At 41.3% G+C, this 10,509-nt stretch overlaps 1 long non-coding RNA gene across 1 annotated transcript in view; it reads right to left on the bottom strand.

Moving 5' to 3' along the window:
• LOC109311747 overlaps nucleotides 1-9,326 on the bottom strand; it is a 24,975-nt gene extending 15,649 nt beyond the window's left edge. Inside the window, exons 1-2 of the long non-coding RNA XR_002101596.1 lie at nucleotides 9,237-9,326; nucleotides 8,985-8,986 (exon numbers count right to left, since the gene is read on the bottom strand). This is a non-coding gene — a long non-coding RNA (uncharacterized LOC109311747). The remainder of the gene's footprint in view (nucleotides 1-8,984; nucleotides 8,987-9,236) is intronic.
• Nucleotides 9,327-10,509: the final 1,183 nt, after the last annotated feature.

The following is a 10,509-nucleotide window of genomic DNA, read 5'->3' as shown; positions in this document are numbered from 1 at the left end:
GTTTTTTTTTTTTTTTTTTTTTTTTTCAGATCTACACTTGACATTCTCTAAAAAATGGGAGTGTTGTGAACTGGTCACTTGTTTCTCACATCTAGTAAAAACATATGGATGATACATATAAAATGTGTGTAACAAAGGTTATTGCTCATAAACAATAATGTATAACTAAGGCCTTAGCCCCAATTTTTATGTCAGATGGAAATGAGACATGATTTCAAATGTCTTATATAATATCCCTTTTACAAATGAATTGTGGTGTACACCAAAAGAGTATTTGTTGAGAGATCAAGGAGACTTGGAGTATGATTTTTGAAATGCCCAATATGAGAACTTGTGTAAGCCCTTCCAGGCTTAGCCATGAACACAGCCTCAGACTTTCCCTGGTCTTCTGTGCTAGTGCAGGGAGTCCTCAATTTATAATGTTTCAAGTTGCAACATTTTGCACTTACAACATTTAAAAATTAACACCCTGTTTCAACTTTCTGATGTCGGTTTTGACTTTACAACACTTGATCTGATGCGATGCCACACCAGTGAACAAGTTTGCTGCGTCACTCATCTTCCTGGAGAACATCTGTCCAAATTTCCTTGGACACTTCCTTTAAGAAAGCAGACAAGATGCCAGAAAAACCTGCAGCCAAGACTCTTGAGAGGACTCCAGCTAAGAACCCTTCAAAAAGTCCAACCAAGAGCCTTTCAAAAAGTCCAGCCAAGTCACCTCAAGGAAGTCCTCCCAAATCCATATTGTTTCTATTTACAATATAAATACATTAAGGTAGCTATATTACTCATCTATAATTGATCAAGTACAAAATCCTGGGGTATTTTTAGTGAAAATAGGGTATCGAGCCTTGGTTCAGGAACCAATCCTCCATTTATAACATTGTTTCTTATGAGAAAATTGGTTCCAAGTTGCAATGTTTCGATTTTAAGATGAGGTTTTCAGGAACCGATTGTGTTGTAAGTCTGAGGACTGCCTGTATTACTGTTAGTTAGACTCACTCACAGTGTGTTATGTACAATACTTACTATGTGTAATGCATTGCCTACATACTAAAAAAGTAACAAATTAAGGACTTTAGAATTCACAAAGAAATTTAGACATCCAACAGGCACTAAAATTAATGCGTGTTGCGGGTGACATTTGGAAGCATCTCAGTGACTTTAAAACTACAGGTGCCAGTAAAAATCTTTCTGTTAGGACATGTGTTTCAAAACCAGTGAGGTATTTTTGAAAATCCAACCCTGTGCATCTACATCTCTTCATCAGCTTTGAAAATCTTGACCACAGTCCTTGCTCTAAAGTCTCCTCAGTGTAAAACAAGTAACACATGAAGGATGAGTAATTCAGTCAAATTATTTCATTGAAATGGATATAAAACAGTAATTGATCCACATATTACCCTAGTATGGCAGATTCAATACTATATTTGGGAAGGGGTAGGGACATGGGCTAGTCACATAATTTAATCCAGGTTTTGTGCGGGGTGCGAGCCAGGCTGGGGCTATTGCCCCAGTGGGTTCTATCCCCTGATGTTAGTTTGCGAGAGGGAGAGGGCGACTCGTAACGGTTCCAGAACATTTTTATTTGATCTCTTACTTGCGTGCCACTGGTGTGGATGTGGCTGCACAGGCGGTTACACTTGGAACAGAACGATGGATCTGAGATCAAAAACAACGATGAACAACCTGGTACAAACGGGTGCGCAAACGCTTGCCTATGGTTCCGGAGGCAGGAGAGCCGTGGGAAGCTGGCCAGGCCTACCCACTGAGCAGTGGATGCTCTGGCTTCTCTCCTCTCTCTGGGGAGAAACTCAGCCCTACCTTTATAGGCCAGATGACAAGTGCAATTTCAAGCTCCGATTGGTCACATTTTCCCGCCAAAATGTGCGCGGGGCTTTTCCACAGGGGACGGGATTTCCCCAGCACATGGCCACGGCCGTGCAGCAAGCCAAATAGGGGCTTTCCAGATTGTGAGGAGGGTGCTTGACGGCATCTGTTGCTGGGTAAAGCTGGCAGAGTCCAGCTGGAGTGTGACAGGTTTAAGCATGATAAGGATACCCGCAACTCCAGTAACCCCAATTTATCTAACTAATTATGCTCTTTCTGTATAACTCCATGACCCTTGCTGAATAGTTGTGACATTTTTCCTACCCCTAGCTTCTGGCACAAGCTGAATCTGCCTAATATTGTATTTTTTTCCTAAGATGCTTTGCTTAGACTGTACCCTAAAATGCTGAATACAAAGAAGTACAAAGATCTCTGGAACTCTATAAAATATGTTATGTTGATATAATTGCCAGGTCATAGAAATGAAACTCTCTGTCATCTGTTTCAGAATGTCTGCAAAGATCATTATGTGCACTTGAAGGGCTGTGCACGGAGATAATTGTTCCATGGACGCTGCATCTTTAAATCTCTATTCCTGAATGCGGTAGTTGATGGCAGACAAAGTTAGTCAACAAGAAATGATCCTATTTTAGACTTCACTGAGAGAACTATAGAAGAAGTTACAGAAAGTAACCTTAGATCAGGCGAGTTAGTTCTGCTTAAATGCAGTGATACGTGTGCAAAGTGTGCCAGCAACATTCGTATTAAGCAATGGGAAAAGCTTGTGGGGAATGGCTCTAAACCAAACCAAATGAATAACTTCATGAAACAGGAAGGTATGGGTATGCAGAGTGCCTACAAGCAATGGGGAAAGAGGGGTTTATTATCAAAAGGAAGCTACAGCAGTCGGGTAGTATAGGGATAAAGTAAGAATTACCAATAGCCGAGCTGAATTACAAAGGAAATTATAACAAAGAGCAAATCTTCTCTAACCTGCAAGGCTCTTCATTTTCTGTTTCTTCTAAACAGAACAAGAAATAAAGAAAGGGGGTTGCTATACAGTAAAAAGGAGGCAGAGATTTAAAATTAGTCTAGGTGTGGTGCAAAGCTAGATGCATACTTGGCTTTGGTTGTCAAAGTCAGGATGGCTGAAGAATGGGGGAGTTACTTCTGTGTGGCATAGACATCACCTAACACGTGAAATTACATGTCTGGTAGATAGGATGTTTAATGAATTTATCAAGTCAGGACTGGTATCATGTAACTGGAGAATAGCTAATATATTGTATTTTAAGGGAGAGAAGGGATGGGCAGGAACAGGTGAAAATTATTCCAAGCAATTTACAGACTGACTTCAACAGTACACAAGGCTTTAGAATACATCCTAAAGGAAACAGTAATTTAAAGCCATGAAATATGTATATGCAATGAATTTCAATGGATTTGTCCAAGGTAAATTTTGGCGAGCTGGCTTTCTTTGATAAGAGAACTTATTTTCTAGTTAAGGAAAATGCAGTACGTATAAGCTATCTGAAAACTTCATTGAAATATTTGATGCAGTGCCCAATGGAAAACAATTACCAAAACTGGAGAAGATAGGAATTAGTACAAAAATTATAAAGTAGGAACTGGCTATTGGGGTGGCTAAAACAAGTTATGCTATGAGGGAACTATCAGACATCACTATAGGATTCTGTCATCTTTTTGACTAGCTCATTTTGCATCTTAAACAGTAGAATAGAGCAGGTATGCAAGTATCTCTTAACTACTTTACATATTCAAAGTATTTTCAAGCAGGTGATGAACCATATGCTTATGAAGGCCTTGCAGCCAGTGAGCACTTCAGAGGAAGTTTGGATTCCAGTGGATTCAAGTATATACAGTATTCTTTATGCGCTTGCTTTTATTTCTGTAACAGTATAATGCTGTAACCTAGCCAGTTCATTATTACCATTGTTGCTGAGTGTTTTATATCTACTGTTTCCCCAGTAACTGCTGCACTGAACAGCATTTATTTTATGGTGAAAAGTATTTAAAGTAAATGTTGATTTTTCCAGACTGATGCATTGCTTGCCTTGACTATAGAGCATCCAACCCCATTCAAGATAGGTCAGTCAAAAAAATAAGACTTCTGCAAGGGTATTTAGTTCAAGTCCCTTCCTTCTGGTCAGTGTATAAATGCCTTGAGGATATGCTTTTCAGCTTCTAAATGTTTCAGCAATATGCTGGCAGTTTGACAGCAATTCTCTGTGGGATAAGTTAAAAAATCGTCTTGTCTTTGACACTGGAGGAGACGACTCAGTTTGCTGAGATGGAAGGTATGGGGAAAAACTAGGGGTTCTAACACATTTACTATGGAGCAAATGAACTTAACTTGCTAGTAAAATGGAGCGGAAAAATAATGCACAGTATTATATTGATACAAGTCACTGTGCTCTGGCATAAAGATACCCTTCGAAAAGAAAATTAAGTATAAGCTTGTGCAAGTTACGTTGTTGTAATTTGGCCCATCAGTCATGTGTCTGTCTTCTGCAGTGTCTTAACCCAGCAGGGATATTTCCTTAATGCAAACCAGATCTTCTACTCCCGAGTGGCAAACTGAGGATAGCCGACTGTGCAAAACTGATCATATGTCCAAATTATTTCTACACAGCAAAATGACTAGAGAGTAAAATCCAAGCCAAATTACTCTGTAGTAACTCTGTTTGCCCTGATTATTTAGGGTTCAAGAGGAAAACAGAGTTATCCATATGCTACAAATGCCTACTTTGGAAAACATACGTTTGCCAACAATCAAAGTAAAAGTGAACGAAGGTCTTTGGATAGATAAAAGGGAGATGGCAGAAGCAGGTCAAAGAGAGAAACGGTACCATTTTCATCGGCTACAATAAACCAACTCAATAATAGGAATTTCTATGAATTTCAAGCAGGCAAACAGGTTCTGCAGTGAGCAGCTAAAATAACACACTTCTCCATCAAAGCCTCAATTACTGCCAGGTATCTAGGAGCAGATATATTCTTACATTTCAACCATTGCTTGCTTCATGTCAACCTTATACACTTTGTGTCAGGGGCTTCATTTGTTTGCATTTTTCGCTGCACTGCTGTTCCAGAAGCTGACAAGTTTAGTAAAGAAACAATCTCAAAGCACGCTGGGGGACTGCCACCAAGCCCTGAAAAACAAGAGTTGATGCTAATATGTCAGGGGAGTTCCTTGAGAGTCTTCCTGGAAGCTGCGGTTAATTTTTTTGGGTTCCAGTATTTCAGGAAGAGATGCTTTTAACAAAAGGATGTTGATTTATAAGGAAATTATGATGCATAGTACCTCAAAGCCTAGAAATCCAAAATTATACGTGACAGGAGTTTTTTAAAATCTTTGGATCCATCATCCAGTTCCTAAAGAAGGGAAGTTATTCCCTCAATCTTGCTCTTTGTGAACACAGTCTGCCCTCCCCCTTCTCCCCCATGCTGATCACTAGATGCATTTGTAAAGTCCTATCAAGGTTCTTGATGATTAGGAAGAGAAAGCAGGAACAATGCTTCAGTGGTGGCTAAATTCACAAGAGAGATCCTTAGTTTCTTTTTAACGGGTAATATGAGACATCAGCAAGGCCTGTGTGACAAAGGATGTTAGAGTTGATTTCTGGCCTGTAAGTTTTGGCCTACTGAATACTGAAGAACCCAGTCCTGAATACTTCAGCCTCCCTCCACATGGGAACTAAAATAATCGGCTCCTGAAGTTCCATGAATGAAAGATAATGTAGTCATGGCCCAAATTATGCTTTCTGGAGATTCTCCACAGTGCTGGAAGGGAGACTGTTTATAACCCACCCAGTTGGTCATCCAGCTGTCTGCCCTCATTGCCCCTTCTCCCAAATAGAAACCCTTTGTAGTGTCCAAAAGAAATGGAAGATATGATTCTTCCACCTATACTTTCTGTTCATAGAAAATTGCCTGTTTCAGGTCTAAGGGCAGCATTTGAGCCAGTGTTCTTTGAATGATATCATTTACTGGATTAACTACAGTGTTGGGATGGAGGTAGACAAGCAGTCATATGCAAGACTATCAGTCTTCAGACCTCATGAAAAATGTCTTGCATTCAAAAGCTTAGCTAATTCTATCCCAATTATGCAGATGTTCCAATAAAAAGAATCACCCTAATTGCTTCTCACATAATTCCTGGACCATCCTAGCTACACTGCCATTCAGTGTGCTATGGCGACATAGCGATCACATGGGTCTACACATGATTATCAGCTACATCGCCATAGCAGTGTGCTCCCCAGATATAGCTCACTGCTATGGTAACGTCACAGCAAAATCTAACCATGCACTGCACGCATGGTGCAGTAACTGCCTGTACTGCTGTAGCAACATCACTGTTCGAGGACATGTAGACATGCCCTAATGCCACCAGTGTTCTGAGAAATGAATATGATTATTACCATTCATTATTAATTTCTATACCTTATGTAGCATAATTAAATGGAATCATATAATCTTATAGAACAGGATCATGGTCTCAACACATCTGAGTTTCATGACTTTGATCTCATTGCTTTTGGTAGGTGGATAACATCATAAAAGGAGAAAGGAGATGTAGCAAATGGAAAGAACAGTGAAATTGATGGGAAGTATTACTGAAGGCACTCTGAGAGGGATTTGTCTTGCAGCCTGAATAGGTAGCCTGAAATGTTTCTTCCTAAAATGGGTACCACAGCTCTTCTTTTCAGTCGGTGTCTCGCTGCTTAAAATAGGCTAAAAAGTGGGCTTGATCTCATTGAAGTCTGTAGGATTTAGTTCAATGGGGCACAGAATCCGTTTCACTAATGGAAATGGTTAAACTTCAGCTGCAACCACTTTCTCATGTAAGAAGAAACAAGAAAAAAATCAACACAGCCCATTCTGAATAATGTCTTTTGTGACATCAACATAGGTGACATTAAAATATACTGTTACCTACATGTTTTCCCCAGTAAACTGGGCCCAAGCTGAGCCCAAGGTGTTTGGTAGTATCTATAGAATTATATAGACCAACAGAGAACTTGTCCTAAATTAAATGAAAAACCTTCCTGCAGAAGACAATGTTCTGGAATGATAAATGGCTGCATCTTCAAGTAAAAAATCAGGAAATCAAATTCTATAACTCAAATTGCTTTAACTCTCTTCAAATTCAAGTGCTTGGAAAGAGAACCAGGAAGTCCCAGGTCTGGCCTAGAGACTACAACAGCTTACTGATATCAGCAATTCTGACTGGTGTAGAGTTGGTTTCATAGTTTCATAGTAGCTAGAGTCAGAAGGGACCTAGGTAGATCATCTAGTCCGACCCCCTGCCTTGGCAGGAAAGAGCCCCGGGGTCAGATGACCCCGGCAAGGTGCTCATCTAACTTCCTTTTAAAAATCCCCAGGCTAGGAGCCTGCACCACTTCCCCTGGAAGCCGGTTCCAGGCCCTAGCCGCCCTGACTGTGAAGTAGCGCCTCCTAATGTCTAATCTAAACTTACCCTCCGCCAGCTTGTGACCGTTATTCCTGGTCACTCCTGGCAGCGCACGGGGGAACAGGGACTCCCCCAATACCTGCTGATCCCCCCTGACCAGTTTGTAGCAGGCCACAAGGTCCCCCCTTAACCTTCTCTTGTGGAGGCTAAACAGGTTCAGGTCCCGTAGCCTCTCCTCATAAGGCCTGCCCTGCTGACCCCTGATCATACGAGTGGCCCTCCTCTGGACCCTTTCCATACCGTCCACGTCCCTCTTGAAGTGTGGCGCCCAGAACTGGACGCAGTACTCCAGCTGCGGCCTGACCAGTGCCGCATAGAGGGGGAGGATCACCTCCTTGGACCTGCTCGAGATGCATCTGTGGATGCATGACAGGGTACGGTTGGCCTTCTTGACTGCCTCCCCACACTGCCGGCCCATGGTTCATGATTTACTGCAATGCAGCTACTCCTAAGAGACTGGGATTTCCTTCCATAAAATAAAACTGAGTAAGCGACACTGCTTATTCAAAACTGGGTGTGAGATTTAGGCATCATCTTGGGATAAGGGTGTATTATGAGTAGAACTAACAAATCACCCATTTTTGTGATTTTTCTCACCTTTTTTCCCCCCCTCTGATGCACAGGAAGAGGATAGGTCTCTGGAGTAGTTAAAAGCCATACAGTCTCAACACACAGAGGAGGATTTTGGCAATTATTGATTTTGCTATTCAAGTAGAAAGCGTAGTTACCATAGCAACCAGCATGGGATGTATAGCATCACTGGTTCTAATATGTAAACTCTCTTTTTAAAGAAATTCCTTCCTAGATCAGTGGCTTTCCGGAACGCATTTTCAGCTTACTTTACATTACTCTAATTCGCCAGCCAAGCTACACAGCAGGGGAGAACCAGGCTTCCTGTTGATAGGGGGTTAAAATGCATGGGGGTTATGATTTTAACAATAATTGATTTTTAACAATAGGGGGTTAAAATCAATTAGTTCTCTGTACTACTTCCCCAATATAAGAAAAGCTGTAGTTGGCTCATAAGAGGTAGTTAAATCTGTGACGGCTTGTGGGATACTATCAAGGTGTCATGGTACATACTGTGAATGTGCCTTGAGGGTCTGGAGCAGCATAGAAAGACCCTTCATTCCACCTGCTGCTGATTTCCATTTTAACCACATGCACATACTGCCCAAATGGTAGGAGCAAAGGGTCTCTCCATTGCTCCTAGTTTCACTGTACTGCTATGACATGCTTGTATGTTACCTGCTTGTAGCCTTGAAGGGTGTTCACATGTTTGTGTGGGGCTGTAGATGAGTCGAGTAGCACTGTTGAGTGAGATCCAGGCTAAAAGAATGTACTTTTTTTGGTAACATTTGCTAAATTTGGTCACAACGAGAGAGGAAAAACTACCCTTGAGACTATTTTTAAAAATGCTTTTACCAAAAACAAATAAGTGGTACCTCAGCTGGTTTAGCTCACCATGCCATGTTTCTCTTTCAGTGAGCCTATCCTGCCATATACCAATTATCTAATCCCATGTCTCAGAGTGCCCATAAAAGAGAACTGCTTATGAAAATGGAAGAAAATATGCCAGCTTATTGGGACACACAGGGAAATTCACAGTGAGATCCAAGGCATTTCACATTCTGGTTTGCCTACTTAGATACGCCACAGCTCCTGTGTCAGGCAACAAGCCAGTTTGTGATATGACTATCTCCACTGAGGGCCTGCCACATGCCAAGAAAGGCTTCAGGGCTAACTGAAAAATGTTACAGTATATACAGTTATGTAGTATCACTGAGCTACAGTCATAGGCAGCCCATAGAAGCAAATAGTATGGAAGTTCATTATAGTTTCATACTCCAGTAACTGGAAAGCAGCCGATCCAATTTGATTGAATCTTTATCTCTGTGTCAAAGATTACATATACAGCAAAAGCTGTGTTAACCAGCACTTTATTAACCGGAAAACTCTATTAAGCGGCATCCGAGGGATGCAGCAAAAGCGAAAATGGAAGTACCAGGGAGGATGGTCCAGGGGAAAGTAGCCTACGCAGGGTCCCCCTTCCTGTCCCCTGCACACTGATGCCAGGGAGTGCACCAGATGGTGTACCTTTGATTAATGGGAATATCTGATTAACCAGCATCACCCATTCCCGGGGGATGCCGGATAACAGAGCTTTTACTGTATTTTTAAAAATGCAAAAATCTCACTCCAAAGAGTTATTCTTTTCAGAAAATAAGATGAAACATTTTTGGCCAGGGTTGGATTAGAAAGAAAGGTATAATTCAACCTTAGAGATCAATATAGGCAGAGCAGTCTACAATACTATTAAATACCAAAAGAGAGAATGAGCATGCATGTGTGCACACACATACACTGTGGATTGGACTTTCTTGGATTTCCTTGAGAGCTTTACTGTCAGGAGGGGTGTGGAACCCTGGCTGGATTTTCATCTCTCTTTTTTTCAGAACAAATCCCTGTTTTAAAGGAGTTGTAAAAGTATGACAGACTTCCTGGCACCCTGTTCCTGGGGCTAATGCTGTCCCTCTATGTTTGGGAAGAAGAGTGATGAGATGAGCCTACAAAAAAATTTCAGAACTAGTTATCATTAATGATGGATTTGGAAGAAAGGGAGGAGAGCATTTTGCAATTGAGTAGTAGGGATCTGTTCTAAATATAAGGATTGGTATGAGGGAGAAGAGGCCAGTTAGGAAAAAAGGAGGTGAAAGAGCAGTTGGGAGTAAAGAATGAGGGACTGAGACCATAGAGCGCAATCTTGAACCTGAGGAACTGCATATGTTAAAATCACAAAGAGTGAAGGAGTTTGAGGAAAGGGCTGAAATGTTTAGAGCAAGAGGGAAAGTGGATGAATTTTACTTTGACAAAAATGATAAGCAACAAGGAGGCCAGGTTATCAACTGACATGGCAAGAGATTGGCAAGGATTTCATACAGGGAGGATGGGAAAGTAATGATGCACTTTGGAAATGTTAAACAGGAAGAAGCAGCGGGATTTAATACCCTAGTTATAGGGTTGGAGTAGTGAGAAGAATTAAATACAGCAACTACAGCTGAGACGTGACAGAGTGGAGTTTCATAGATTCATAGATTGTAAGGGGCCGGAAGGGACCACACAAGATCATCGGGTCCAGTCCCCCTGCACTAGGCAGGAAAGACAACAGGTCTTAATATATC

This window comes from Crocodylus porosus, unplaced genomic scaffold, assembly GCF_001723895.1.
Source record: "Crocodylus porosus isolate Cpor-Errol unplaced genomic scaffold, CroPor_comp1, whole genome shotgun sequence".
NCBI classification, from domain to species: domain Eukaryota; kingdom Metazoa; phylum Chordata; order Crocodylia; family Crocodylidae; genus Crocodylus; species Crocodylus porosus.
The sequence above is the reverse complement of the archived record's forward strand: the minus strand, read 5'-3'. Positions and strand labels throughout refer to the sequence as shown.